The 13,431-nt window shown below is 44.6% G+C and overlaps 1 long non-coding RNA gene across 1 annotated transcript; it reads left to right on the top strand.

Annotated features, from left to right (window-relative positions):
• Positions 1 to 1,204: 1,204 nt before the first annotated feature.
• LOC138242901 (uncharacterized) lies at positions 1,205 to 13,077 on the top strand. The gene is made up of 6 exons (XR_011191776.1): positions 1,205 to 1,424; positions 2,147 to 2,245; positions 9,388 to 9,702; positions 10,962 to 11,267; positions 11,869 to 12,183; positions 12,963 to 13,077. It is a non-coding gene; the product is annotated as an uncharacterized lncRNA (long non-coding RNA).
• The last annotated feature ends 354 nt before the right edge of the window (positions 13,078 to 13,431 follow it).

The raw sequence follows: 13,431 nt of genomic DNA, 5'->3' as shown, positions 1-13,431 counted from the left end.
CTTCAGTTTCTCTGATTGTTGTTGAGACTCCAGGAGCTGCTCCTGCTGGCTGTCTAGATGTCAGTCCTGCTTCATTCTCTTTTAAGGCCTCAGTGCAGTGTGATTTTCTCACCGTCCTTCGGCACCTCCTCCCTGCTGTATTATTGCCCCCTTTACATTAAATTCGAAACTGAATTTCTAATTTTTCCTTTTTTTCCTAACGTGACCGAGCATATTAATACTTTAGATTAAATGCAAATTATGATTTTAAGATATTTTAAATTGAGGATTACAATTTTTAAATACAGGTAATCTAAAGAATATAATTTATCTGATTTTATTTTACTTTGACATACTGTATTATACACACTGTTAATGTGCTCTAATACTGTTAAAATGTGTACAAATGTTTTTTTACATGTCAGGAGTGCGGTTAATAGGAGGCAGGAATCTCTGCTCTGGCAGAGTCGAGGTTTTGCGAGGGACGTCCTGGAGTACGATCTGTGAGGCCGACTTTGACATGAAGGATGCGGAGGTGGTCTGTCGTGAACTAGACTGTGGATTTCCAGCACAGCTGCTGAGAGGGGCTCATTTCGGAGAGGGACAGGGGCTGATCAGGACAGAGGAGATCCAGTGTCGGGGAAATGAGACCAGAATCCACGACTGTCCCACCTCAAACAGGGAGCACCAGAGCTGCACTCACGGCAGTGACATCAGCCTGGTCTGTACAGGTGAGAGCACTGCTGTCTGTACTGATTCCCAGCTGTATAAACACTTCGATATCTCACTATGAGCTGCTCTCACAGCAATGACACCATCCTGGTCTGTACAGGTGAGAGCACTGCTGTCTGTATTGATCCTCACCAGTACAAGCACTTCAATATCTTGAAGAAAAATCAAAAGAAAAGATGTTCACAGTTGTTGTCAGACAGTCAATATTTATATATTCTTATATGTAATAATTATGGTATTAGAAGAGAGTATAGTATTAGAAGACGGAGTAAGTGTGATGTTAGAATTTCACACCCTAGCAAACTTCTTAAGCAAGATTATTTAAAAAAATTATGATGACTATTTTTAAAACACTATGTTCAGACACGATAAACTGGTGTATCAAGTTAATTTTACCAAAAAAATATTTATGATAATCCCTCTACGGGTTTGTTTTATTTTACTGATGTGCGACTGAAAATAAACATGATTATTGATTTTTATAGATTCATCCTTGTCAGCTCTAGACGGTGGAGTCCGGCTGTCAGGAGGAGAGAGTCACTGTGATGGCAGGGTGGAGATTTACTACAACAGCACCTGGGGGAGACTCCTCCAGCACTCCTGGGGCTACAGAGAGGCCTCTGTGGTCTGCAGACAGCTGGGCTGTGGCTCAGTGGTGCAAATATACAACTCCTCTGTGTATGAGACAGGCGACGGTGCTGTGTGTGTGACAGGTATTCAGTGTTCTGTAATACAAGTGTATCACTCCTCTCTGTATGGGACACGGTAACACTGCTGTGTGTTACGAATGATGTGTCCACGAGTTAGAGGAAGAATGCTGTGTGTTATTCTGAGAGTTTCGGAGGGTCGGAGAGAGGGGTAAAAGGGGAAGGAGATCGATGGCTACTTACCCTAGATGCTTGGCTGTAGTCGAAGTCAAGGGACGAAGGTTGAGTATCGAAGGCCAGAGGTTCAGTCAGAAAGAGTATTTCTCAGTAAAGAACGGCGGGGTAGGAGCTCCTAGAAAAGAGTCTAGTACCGAGCACAGACCTGAAGGTAGTGAGAGTAAGAATATCCCAGCAGCTGAGGTTGCGGTCATTAGTGTGGTGTCATTGTTGGTTAACTGATCAGCTTGGGCTTGATGGAATTACCCATAGCTATGACCTGATTAGCGAGAGGTCGTTTGCGAGATATAATGCAGTTGCTGGTGGACATGACACTGTGTGTCTGCCAGGTATTCAGTGCTCTGTATTACAAGTCTATAACTCCTCTCTGTATGGGACAGTGACAGTGCACTGTGTCTGACAGGTATTCAGTGCTCTGCAGTACAAGTCTATAACTCCTCTCTGTATGGGACAGTGACAGTGCTGTGTGTCTGCCAGGTATTCAGTGCTCTGTATTACAAGTCTAAATCTCCTCTCTGTATGGGACAGTGACAGTGCTGTGTGTCTGACAGGTATTCAGTGCTCTGGGGATGAGACTCATCTGGTGAACTGCAGTTCTCCACAGACAGTCAACTGTAGTGATGGACAGGAAGTGTCCCTGCTTTGCTCAGGTAGGAGCCATTTGGTCTATTTGATCTTTTTTTATTAGTTTAACTAAATACATATATTTTGATACCTGTTGCACTGACCTGGTAGAAGGATACTGGAGCCAAGAGCTCTGAGTAAAGCAGGCTGAGCAGACAGACAAAAGTGAAAATAAACGTGGGCAGAATTAAACAATTCACATTCTCTACCGAAACACACAGGTCCTTCTGTAAAAACTTTCCTGGAGAGATTGTCTCAGGTTGACTTATTTGACATCCTTTCCTCTCTTTAGTGAGAATCACAGTTGTCATGACTGCCAGCCAGCGGAGATCAACCCATAAGCAAACTAATCACCACCAGCAGCGGGTTAATAACAGCAATTGCCACCGCACATGTTAACCAACCTGCACATGCTTTATACCATCATAACCTGCTTCCTGCTGCTCGGTATCTCCCTTAGAGCTCTACTTGGTGTACCCTTACCTTGTGACACTCTGGATTTTGGACTTCCCCTTTTGCCATTTGACTTCATACCTCATCTCACAATTTGGATTGTTTGCCTCCTGTGTTTGTCCTGAATTTCAACCTACCTTTCTCCCTCCGACCACGATCTCGCCTCTCTTCTTGGATTGTTTGCCTCTGGTGTCTGTTTTGGATTTTGACCCTACTTCCATTGACCACGAACTTGCCTCTCGATTCAGATAGTTTGTTGCCTTGTCTACTGGCTACTCCTGCGGCTGCACAGGATCCATATCTCCACATTTGGGCTTCCTCACAACAGTTCTCCCTCCAATTTCAGCTGACATCTTGCTCTTTTTTTAAAAATAATTTCAAATGGTAAAAAATCACCTCACCCCTAAACATCTCCTATAAAGACCCTCCTTCTTTCCAAAACCCAGTCAACAAACCTGTTCTACATAATAACAAATTTAAACTCTTAGGAGACTTTTTTCACACAACATACTAAATAACTAATTTAGATTAAAATCATAAGAATCACAACAATTTAACACATATAAAAAAAACACCTGACTTGTTGTGCAATTTGGAAGGTAAATAGTTACATCAGCACAACTTTACAATTGCTTTTACTAAAGGGTTTGTTATCCTACCAATTTTTCTAGGGCTTTAATATATAATTACTTCAAGAGGAGACGCAGGGGTTGGTAAAGTAGAGAAAAGTAGCACCCGGACCGCAGTGGGGAACCCAGGTGGATTGGCTGACGGCAGCCTCCGAAGCATGAAAACAAACACCCATGACTCGCGGAGAGTTTGCAGAGAAGCGCTGCCTCACGACTGGGAGCTAGGCCCTCAGGGAAGGATGACTCCCCTGACTCTTTGAGAGGCAATGCCTTGCAACCAGGCTCTGCTCTCAGGGGATAGAAAAGAGGGGATAGCCCCTTGAGTTGCATGAGAGGCGCTGCTTTGTCACTGGGAACTAATCCCTTAAGAGGGGAAGAGAAAGAAGTCCCGACTTGAGGAAACATATTGAAAGGTGCTGGCTGAGGGGTTGAGAATGAAGGGAAAGCTGCTTGAGAAGGAAACAAAAGAAGTCCCCTGACTTGCTGAGAGTCGGATTTGAGGCGGCGCCCTGCAATTGGGATAAGCCCTCAGGGGACAGAGAATAATGTGGCTGGGGTCCCCTCTGGCTCACTTTTTGAGAACCTCCCCAGAAAGGGTCAAGGTGGTACTGCCATCCTGAGGTCAGGGAAGTGAGCTTCACTTACCCCCCAGAGATGGAGCCCCAGCCCAACATTTTCTCTCCCAACACCTGTGAGGACAAACAAAGTGTGTGCCAAAGCATAAGAAAATAAAGAAGCAAGAGAAAAGAACAGGAAAGAAATGCGTAGAGGCTACGTGTGAGCCTGACCGCACAGTGGAGAGGAAAAAACCCTTGGTGCCAATTCAAGGGAAAACCTCTGGTGGCCCCGGAGGAACAGACGCCCCCATTCCGGGCAAACTAACGCATCCACTCCGGGATAATGAGTAGCTGAAATGCCTGAGAGATTGTAAAGGTCCACTACAGAGGAGGATGGACAGCTGAGTGTCTTAATTGAATATCCGAGTTAGCTCGGGCAGTGTAGGTGGCAGCTTCAATTCAGATTACTGAAGGATCCACAGTGAACTGGATTGGGTTGGAAGAGCATAGAAAAGAAAGTTAAAGTCTGGGATATGAGACAGGTCACAGGGTTAAACATGTGATTCTTGAAAACAGAATATGGAGAAACTGGTGAATTCTGCGGCTCTTTGAATCTACAGCAGTTAGACGCATCCTAGAAGGGGGTACGTTTCAGAGGATGTTGGAGGAGGTACAGTAGGCTTCCTAGAAGATGCTATTGGAGATCATGTCTCTGGATTCCACGAACTGTGTGATGGAGTGCTGCAATATAAGACCGTGAGGACATTGAAAAGACTGAAGCCTGAGGTGGAACTGAATCCCAGAGGTAAGATATTGTAGCACTTGGAAAAAAACATTGAGAATAGCGAGGTTAAAATGGAGATGAAGGCGGCTGGTGGAAGATTGTGGAACTCGGGAACTTGAAGAGGAAGAGAGCTTTAATGGACATCAGCAAGAAGAGCTTAGGTAACTGTGAACTAGAAAGAGCATTGGCTACAGCTTTGGAAAGGCCAGGGAGGTGTTCCTTGCCAGATACAAAGTATGGGTAACAGAAAACTGGGTGAGATGTCGAAGGAGGCTTGTAATTAGAACAGGAACAATGGTTAAATTAAAAATCCATTTAGACTTAAAAAATTAATTGGGCATAAACAAAGAACTTAAACAAATATCAGCAGTAGTTGTCCACTTCTGGCACCCAGAAGTGTGGAAGAACAGATGACATCCCTGAAAATAGAAAGCCAGAATAAATTTGCCCAGAGTTAAACCTGTGAAGACATTAGTCCCAGGACTTAGAGCAATAGCAAGTTCTACCTAGAAAAACACAATTGACATATTTATCTTCAAGAATCTGGCAGCGCAAATGAGGAGCAAAAAGCTTGAAATTGGGGGGAAGAAGATCTTCCTTTATCGGTAATGAAAATGGTGGATTTGTTATCAGCATGAAATAAGAATGTTATATTTCTATTTCTTCCCCCCATCCTCTGGTGTCCCCAGACATGGGTGGCAACAATGGGGTAGAGTTCCAGAAGGGCGGATGATCATGCATGGGGAAAGAGCTCCTGGGTATGAGAGGTCGGAAATTAGAAAAACCATTGAGCATTGAATATTACTATTAGACTGAGAAGAGAAGCATCAATTCAAGGACAGGTAGTGCAGAGTGGGACACCAGTTCTTGCAAAACAAAGTGTCAGTTCCAGTGGGGGAAAAATATCCACATTCTAATATCCTTCTGAGCGTCAGTTGATAACTTGGACATTGAGAGAGGCTGACAGAAGCGAGAAGTTGAGAAAATTTGCTTTGAGGTATATTGTGGATATCATAATTGCAAAGCCCCAACTAGGATAGCAAGTTGTATTTATTGATACATTTCAAAATCTGAAAACAAAAGTGGAGGGAGAGATTTAAGCATATCTAAAGCGATAAGACTTTTCTACCAGGAAGTTTAAAAGTAGCGATACAAAAAGGGTTGATCAAGTATGAGGAAAAGGATGCTCTAGGAGAGGCCAAAGAGAAAGCCTTTCACAGCTCAGCTTGAATCAAGACGGCAGTCATCTCAGGCTCAGCAATAGAGGGAGGAAGACTGGACAAAATGATGGAATTGAAGACAGGCACAAAAAAAAAATTCAGAGGCCATCAAGAAAGTAATTAAAGAGAGGGGAGAGAAGATAATGAAGGGAATGTTCCAGGGTGGGAATACAGATGGGTGTATGAACTTGGAAGAAAGTAGAGAATCATTTTGTAGCATAAAATAAAGAACCACCTTAACAAACAAGGATCAGCAGTAGTAGTCCACTCCTTGCACTTGAGGGTGTTCGTCAACCTGCTCAGTTCCTCATCGTCATCTCCCCGTGTATGTTTCACTCCCTTCCGGATTCTTCCATCTGCAAAGGGTCCTGATCTATGCTTCGTTACACCATGACTCTTAAGCAGCATAATGCGGAAGGCTGGAAAGGAGAAGAAGAAATGTCGGCAACGTGGATTAATTTGAATCCAAGGAGGTCAACGAAAGAGCGTTGAAGAATCATCAAGGTGCTGGAGGAAAGACAGGCAATTTGGGGATAGCTATGAAGTCATTATGCTGCTTGTATCTCCAGTATCTCACACATAGAGTCACTGTGCTGCTAGACTCTCCAGTATCTCACACACAATCACTGTGCTGTTAGACTCTCCAGTATCTTACACACAGTCACTGTGCTGCTAGACTCTCCAGTATCTCATACACAGTCACTGTGCTGCTAGACTCTCCAGTATCTCATACACAGTCACTGTGCTGTTAGACTCTCCAGTATCTCACACACAATCACTGTGCTGCTAGACTCTCCAGTATCTCATACACAGTCACTGTGCTGTTAGACTCTCCAGTATCTTACACACAGTCACTGTGCTGCTAGACTCTCCAGTATCTCACACACAGTCACTGTGCTGCTAGACTCTCCAGTATCTCACACACAGTAACTGTGCTGCTAGACTCTCCAGTATCTCACACACAATCACTGTGTGCTAGACTCTCCAGTATCTCACACACAGTCACTGTGCTGCTAGACTCTCCAGTATCTCATACACAGTCACTGTGCTGTTAGACTCTCCAGTATCTTACACACAGTCACTGTGCTGCTAGACTCTCCAGTATCTCACACACAGTCACTGTGCTGCTAGACTCTCCAGTATCTCACACACAATCACTGTGCTGTTAGACTCTCCAGTATCTCACACACAGTCACTGTGCTGCTCTACTCTCCAGTATCTCACACACAGTCACTGTGCTGGTAGACTCTACAGTATTTCACACACAATCACTGTGCTGATAGACTCTCCAGTATCTCACACACAGTCACTGTGCTGCTAGACTCTCCGGTAAGTCACACACAGTCACTGTGCTGCTAGACTCTCCAGTATCTCACACACAGTCACTGTGCTGCTAGACTCTCCAGTATCTCACACACAGTCACTGTGCTGCTAGACTCTCCAGTATCTCACACACAGTCACTGTGCTGTTAGACTCTCCGGTAAGTCACACACAGTCACTGTGCTGCTAGACTCTCCAGTATCTCACACACAATCACTGTGCTGTTAGACTCTCCAGTATCTCACACACAGTCACTGTGCTGTTAGACTCTCCAGTATTTCACACACAATCACTGTGCTGCTTAGACTCTCCAGTATCTCACACACAGTCACTGTGCTGCTAGACTCTCCAGTATCTCACACACAGTCACTGTGCTGTTAAACTCTCCGGTAAGTCACACACAGTCACTGTGCTGCTAGACTCTCCAGTAACTCACACACAATCACTGTGCTGCTAGACTCTCCAGTATCTTACACACAATCACTGTGCTGCTAGACTCTCCAGTATCTCACACACAATCACTGTGCTGTTAGACTCTCCAGTATTTCACACACAATCACTGTGCTGTTAGACTCTCCAGTATCTCACACACAGTCACTGTGCTGCTAGACTCTCCAGTATCTCACACACAGTCACTGTGCTGCTCTACTCTCCAGTACCTCACACACAGTCACTGTGCTGGTAGACTCTACAGTATTTCACACACAATCACTGTGCTGCTAGACTCTCCAGTATCTCACACACAGTCACTGTGCTGTTAGACTCTCCAGTAAGTCACACACAGTCAATGTGCTGCTAGACTCTCCAGTATTTCACACACAATCACTGTGCTGCTAGACTCTCCAGTATCTCACACACGATCACTGTGCTGCTAGACTCTCCAGTATTTCACACACAATCACTGTGCTGCTAGACTCTCCAGTATCTCACACACGATCACTGTGCTGCTAGACTCTCCAGTATCTTACACACAATCACTGTGCTGCTAGACTCTCCAGTATCTCACACACAATCACTGTGCTGTTAGACTCTACAGTATTTCACACACAATCACTGTGCTGTTAGACTCTCCAGTATCTCACACACAGTCACTGTGCTGCTAGACTCTCCAGTATCTCACACACAGTCACTGTGCTGCTCTACTCTCCAGTACCTCACACACAGTCACTGTGCTGGTAGACTCTACAGTATTTCACACACAATCACTGTGCTGCTAGACTCTCCAGTATCTCACACACAGTCACTGTGCTGTTAGACTCTCCAGTAAGTCACACACAGTCAATGTGCTGCTAGACTCTCCAGTATTTCACACACAATCACTGTGCTGCTAGACTCTCCAGTATCTCACACACAATCACTGTGCTGCTAGACTCTCCAGTATTTCACACACAATCACTGTGCTGCTAGACTCTCCAGTATCTCACACACAGTCACTGTGCTGCTAGACTCTCCAGTATCTCACACACAGTCACTGTGCTGTTAAACTCTCCGGTAAGTCACACACAGTCACTGTGCTGCTAGACTCTCCAGTATCTCACACACAGTCACTGTGCTGTTAAACTCTCCGGTAAGTCACACACAGTCACTGTGCTGCTAGACTCTCCAGTAACTCACACACAATCACTGTGCTGCTAGACTCTCCAGTATCTCACACACAATCACTGTGCTGCTAGACTATCCAGTATCTTACACACAATCACTGTGCTGCTAGACTCTCCAGTATCTCACACACGATCACTGTGCTGCTAGACTCTCCAGTATCTTACACACAATCACTGTGCTGCTCTACTCTCCAGTACCTCATACACAGTCACTGTGCTGCTAGACTCTCCAGTATCTCACACACAATCACTGTGCTGCTAGACTCTCCAGTACCTCACACACAGTCACTGTGCTGGTAGACTCTCTGGTAACTCACACACAGTCACTGTGCTGGTAGACTCTCCAGTATCTTACACAAAGTAAGGATCTGAATGGCAGATAGTGGACTTTCTGTGTTTTATAGCAGTTGACTTAATGGACAATAGGCTTTCTGTGTTTCACTTTCTGCGTGTCCCCTGTTTCTAGTTCACAAGGAAATGGAGTATCAATCCATCAAGCACTTCAAGTAAAATTGAAGTAACTAAAATATTTTCAGTATGTGTATATATACATATAAATAATTTTTCCTTCAGACATGGAAATATTATTTTCTCTGTCTCCAGGCAGTTCTGATGTGAGACTAGTGAATGGAGCCAGTCCCTGTCAGGGGACAGTGGAAGTGTATCATGATGGAGAGTGGGGGACAGTTAACGACTTAAGCTGGGATTTGGATGACGCTACGGTGGTGTGCAGACAGCTGGGCTGTGGATCTGCTTTTTCAGCACCAAATGGAGCTCACTTTGGACCAGGGTCTGGATCAGTCCTGCTGAGTTTGATGTCCTGTAGGGGGTCAGAGTCTTTTTTGAGAGGCTGTGGAAAACAAGATGTGAAACACTATAATTTAGCTCACACTAGAGATGCTGGAGTGAGATGTTCAGGTAGGTAAGACTGATGTTTCAGTAATGTTGATGGTGCTGGAGTGAGGTGTCAGACAGGAGTCTAACTCTCTCCAGTCTCCAGCACTGAGTACAATTACAACTCCTCCACTGATCTAGAGTCCATCATCAGGGTCAATCAGTCCATCCTCCCATTCCCACTGTTCTTGTCCTGCTGAGAGCTGTGATAACACTCCTCACTGTCACTTTGTGTCTCTCTACCTGTGTGGAGATCAGAGGTACAAGCACAGACAGAACACTCTAGTAGCAGTAGCAGTTGGCCCAGGGGCTGATTCTCTCTCTCTGTCTCTGTCAGCCTAGATCAGAAGAGCTCAGATTTAATTGAGAGATGAGATCTCAGCACAACATTGGATATAAATAAAAATGAACTAGTACAGTTCTGGGCTCATTAGGGTAATTCAATAATTTCAGGTTTGTTGTTTAATCAGTGCGCAGGTCAGACAGTCCTGCTCCAGCAGTGACAGGCTCTAACAGTCCTGGTCTTGTCCAGAGTGTCTCTCAGTGCCAGGTCAGACAGTCCTGCTCCAGCAGTGCCAGGCTGTGACAGTCCTGGTGTTGTCTAGAGTAGCTGTCAGTGCCCAGGTCAGACAGTCCTGCTCCAGCAGTGCCAGGCTGTGACAATCCTGCTCTTGTCCAGAGTATCTGTCAGTGCCCAGGTCAGACAGTCCTGCTCCAGCAGTGCCAGGCTGTGACAGTCCTGGTGTTGTCCAAAGTGTCAGTCAGTGCCCAGGTCAGACAGTCCTGCTCCAGCAATGCCAGGCTGTGACAGTACTGTTCTCTGGGCTCTATGAGTGATGTAGTTTAAATGATTCGTAAATGTTCATGAGGCTTCAGTTTCTCTGACTGTTGTTGAGACTCCAGGAGCTGCTTCTGCTGACTGTCTAGATGTCAGTCCTCCTTTATTCTCTTTTAAGGCCTCAGTGCAGTGTGATTTTCTCACCGTCCTTCGGCACCTCCTCCCTGCTGTATTATTGCCCCCTTTACATTAAGTTCGAAACTGAGTTTCTCATTTTTCCTTTTTTTCCTAACGTGTCCGAGCATATTAATACTTCAGAAACGTTTAGATTAAATGCAAATTATGATTTTAAGATATTTTAAATTGAAGATTACAATTTCATACAGGTAATCTAAAGAATATAATTTATCTGATTTTATTTTACTTACTGACATACTGTATTATACACACTGTTAATGTGCTCTAATACTGTTAAAATGCGTACAAATGTTTTGTGACATGTCAGGAGTGCGGTTAATAGGAGGCAGGAGTCTCTGCTCTGGCAGAGTTGAGGTTCTGCGAGGGAAATCCTGGAGTATAATCTGTGAGGCCGACTTTGACATGAAGGATGCGGAGGTGGTCTGTCGTGAACTAGACTGCGGATTTCCAGCAGAGTTGCTGAGAGGGGCTCATTTCGGAGTGGGGCAGGGGCTGATCAGGACAGAGGAGATCCAGTGTCGGGGAAATGAGACCAGAATCCACGACTGTCCCACCTCAACCAGAGAGCACCAGAGCTGCACTCACAACAGTGACATCAGCCTGGTCTGTACAGGTGAGAGCACTGCTGTTTGTACTGATCCCCAGCTGTATAAACTCTTCAATATCACATTCTGAGCAGTGTGGGCTAATTAGTTTTCTTCCTCATAGCTTTCCCACTAATCCTTGAGAGCATTGTGTTTTCTGCTGTGTCATCATCTAGTTTAATTAAATATCTAAGGAAAAAATGGTCTAAAGTCCTAATTTTTTGTTTGCATGTCCTTGCATTTTAGAAAGTATTTCATCACTTTTTAAACATTTTAATTTGCATAGGTTTAATATGCTTGTATTTTGCATTTCAGAGCACTGTATATTGAGCCCCAAAACTAATTTCTTTGGATCAGTCAGTGAGCTGCAGCAGGCAGTGGTCTTGTGGTCATGTGATTTCCACTTTTCATGATTCATTTTTATTTCTCACAGTGTGATAGATAATTGGTCTTGTGTTTTGAAGTTAAATATTCAATAATTATGCATATGTATGAGACGTTTGTTGTACAATCTACCCCCTGTAAAATCAACCTTTATAACATTTCATACTGTACAGCTCCTGACTCCCCTGTTTTTTATATAAAGTCTAGAGTGGTATTAATGCTCTATGGCTCCTGTCCTGTCTGCAGAATACAGTGGCTACAGGCTGATGGGTGGCCCTGACTCCTGTTCTGGCCGGGTGGAGCTGCAGTACCGCGGTGAATACAGGACAGTGTGTGACCAGTACTGGGACCTGAGAGACGCCAGTGTTCTCTGCCAGCAGCTGGGCTGTGGGGAAACTGTAGCAGTTCCAGGACAGGCCTGGTTCGGACAGGGCAGTGGATCAAGAGGGGTTGATGTGTTTGAGTGCTGGGGCAATGAGACTCATCTCTCCTGGTGTGCTGTCTCTTCATGGGGCAGAGCTGCTTGCTCTCATGGGCAGGATGCTGGAGTCATTTGTTCTAGTAAGAATCAATGCATATTCACTTTTTCAGAATTAAGAAAGCTTTAAATAACAGATCAGTAGGATGTCAAATCCAAATTTCTGCCATTTGCTCATGAAGCAACCAAATCCATTTACATGGTCTTGGTCTCCAAGTCAGCCATATCAGACCAACTGTTCAAAATGCCAGTAAAAGCAATCTAAATCACTAAATATTTCTCACTTTTCAAACTGGCCTAACCTCCAAAGAGCTCCAGCACATCAGTTGCCACCTCTCACCCAGCTGTCTTTCCCACAGTCCACAGCACAACCATGATCACCTTTCTCTCTGGCCTCTGTTCCCATAATCCTCTCTCATCTCCACAGAGCTCCAGCACAACAGTGTTCCCAAGATTCATCCACGTTATCCATCCACATCTGCTTTCTATTTAGCTTCCATTACCCACATTCATGCTGTTCTATAGGACACTACTCAGCTGCTAATTCCAGGTGAAGGAGGGTGAAAAGAAAAGATGTGCACAGTTGTCATCAGCCAGTGAATATTTATATATTATTATATGTAATAATTACATTATTAGAAGAGAGAGTAAGTGTTATATTAGAATTTCACACCCTAGCAAACGTCTGAAGCAAGAATATTAAAAAAATATTATGACTATTTTTAAAACACTATGTTCGGACATAATAAGCTGTGGGGTAACAAGTTAATTTTACCAAATAAAATACCTGATAACCCCACTATGAGTTTGTTTTGCTTTACTGATCTGTGTCTGAAAATACTCATGATTATTGTTTTTTTAGATTCATCCCTGACAGCTCTAGATGGTGGAGTCCGGCTGTCAGGAGGAGGGAGTCATTGTGATGGCCGGGTGGAGGTTCACTACAACAGCACCTGGGGGAGACTCCTCCAGCACTCCTGGGGCTACAGAGAGGCCTCTGTGGTCTGCAGACAGCTGGGCTGTGGATCTGTAGTGGAATTGTATTTCCCCTCTGTGTATGGGACAGGCGACAGTGCTGTGTGTCTGACAGGTATTCAGTGCTCTGTAGTACAAGTCTATAACTCCTCTCTGTATGGGACAGTGACAGTGCACTGTGTCTGACAGGTATTCAGTGCTCTGCAGTACAAGTCTATAACTCCTCTCTGTATGGGACAGTGACAGTGCTGTGTGTCTGACAGGTATTCCGTGCTCTGCAGTACAAGTCTATAACTCCTCTCTGTATGGGACAGTGACAGTGCTGTGTGTCTGACAGGTATTCAGTGCTCTGGGGA

The sequence above is a fragment of the Lepisosteus oculatus genome, chromosome 14 (genome assembly GCF_040954835.1).
Source record: "Lepisosteus oculatus isolate fLepOcu1 chromosome 14, fLepOcu1.hap2, whole genome shotgun sequence".
Classification (NCBI taxonomy): domain Eukaryota; kingdom Metazoa; phylum Chordata; class Actinopteri; order Semionotiformes; family Lepisosteidae; genus Lepisosteus; species Lepisosteus oculatus.
This window is presented reverse-complemented; position numbering and strand designations above follow the sequence as displayed.